This window comes from Acyrthosiphon pisum, unplaced genomic scaffold (assembly GCF_005508785.2).
Source record: "Acyrthosiphon pisum isolate AL4f unplaced genomic scaffold, pea_aphid_22Mar2018_4r6ur Scaffold_9472;HRSCAF=10071, whole genome shotgun sequence".
NCBI classification, from domain to species: Eukaryota; Metazoa; Arthropoda; class Insecta; order Hemiptera; family Aphididae; genus Acyrthosiphon; species Acyrthosiphon pisum.
In genome coordinates this window covers 1-1,757 of record NW_021779555.1, presented here as the reverse complement: position 1 = coordinate 1,757, position 1,757 = coordinate 1, and the positions used below count along the sequence as shown (strand labels likewise).

Here is a 1,757-nt window from a genome sequence, read left to right as displayed (position 1 = left end):
TAAGAAATATAATCACTACAACTAGAAAATAATACTTACAAATGAAAATGTACGTAATTTGGCGAGGCGACACTTTGGATGTTTTACTGAAAAGAATACACTTATCCATTCAAAAATGTCTAAAAAAAAAACACAGAAATATGCAATTAAAATCTTAAATAAGTCAATAAAATGGAAAATGTTGGTTAATTTTCGTATTATGCAGCCTAAAAGATTCACAGTTTAAATTGTTAATGTATTGAAACAAATGATGCGATCACTATTAGCATAATATCATACCATCAACCACAATAAATATGTAAAATCATAAGAATCCGCCCTCTAATCATATTATTATAATAGATCAAGTCAACAAACACAGAAAAAATTAAGTTAAAAAGTTGAAGTTAATTAGTTTTAAGTCCATTGACATGAAAAACAAAATGTTTAATTGTTTTATACATGGCTACAGTTAAATTTTATATTATATTACCATTTATTTTTTTTCTTACATAGTGTGTACAAATAACTGCTGCATGTATAACAATAATCTACAACACATAACTACATTAGTCATATATTTCTAAATTTTAGAATACGCATAGACTATCGATACGACAAATATGAAAAGCATGATGGTATAGTTCATTAAGATTTTAAATAGGCACCTACTTTTATTTTTTATAATAAAATTTGAAAATAAAGTTCTCTTAAATTAGTCATTGACAAAATAATTTTATTTACAAACACAGTGTGTAGGTATAGTTTTCTTTGGTTAAATAAACTAAATAATCACTTTCTGATGGGTGGTGGGGGGAAAAATAGGTAAAATAAGTACACAAATTAAAGGAAATAGGTACCTATCAGAATATACCTAGTTTAAAAGTCTTCATCAATTATGTGCATTGTCGACAGTTGAAGAATTTTAATGACAGCCACTGAAGCTTTTTGGTAATTGCATAATGTTTTTTCAAAGAAGTTTGTCTCTCCTCGTTGCTAATGGGAACGGGTATGACAACCTGTAAAACAATAATTTACATATTTAATTCAATTTGGTAATTAATATGACTATGATCAATTTTTAACAGTTTTTAATATAAGCATAAGCTAAAACATATACAATTGAACATTTAATACACTTTTAAATACAAAATAATTTCCAAATTGTTGATGAATTTAGATGAACTTTAAATGCTCATGAAAAATGGTTGCCATGTATCTCTTATATTTGTGAACAGATATTATAGAAACTATAACAGGATGCCCGTATTACATTTTCAAATTCTTTGACACTTTTTCTTGACAATAATATTAAAAACAAAACTAATCGATTATATAAAAATGTATTATCCCCATAACGAGCTCAAAAAGAGTGAAATTGTTTTAAAAATTGTATAGAAAATGCTAATAGGAACATTCGGACGAACAAATCATGTATCTACACCTAGGTATTTTATTAGTTACACCAAAAATAACAATATCGGCTTTTGTCAAAAATATAATCTTTTTGTTTTTCCCTACTCATTTGAAAACAACTGGGAACATTCAATCTTTACCTGTTTAACGCATCCAACTAGATGCACTTTCCCTTCAGAAAAGATACCAATGTCCAAACTAGTTCTGTGTTTCTTTGCAATATAAATATGTTGAAGCCCGCCGCGTTATTAAAATTGGATTCGTGCTCAGCAAAATTGTGTTACCTAAAAATTAAAACTTTGTTAAAAATATTATGTCAGTGTAGCATTTGGCTTCTATCTTTGGACAACGAGCAACGCGCA

At 27.5% G+C, this 1,757-nt stretch overlaps 1 long non-coding RNA gene across 1 annotated transcript; it reads right to left on the bottom strand.

Moving 5' to 3' along the window:
- Nucleotides 1–20: 20 nt before the first annotated feature.
- LOC100568908 lies at nt 21–1,741 on the bottom strand. The gene is made up of 3 exons (XR_511266.3): nt 1,536–1,741; nt 854–998; nt 21–119 (listed from the first exon to the last, which is right to left on the bottom strand). It is a non-coding gene; the product is annotated as an uncharacterized LOC100568908 (long non-coding RNA).
- Nucleotides 1,742–1,757: the final 16 nt, after the last annotated feature.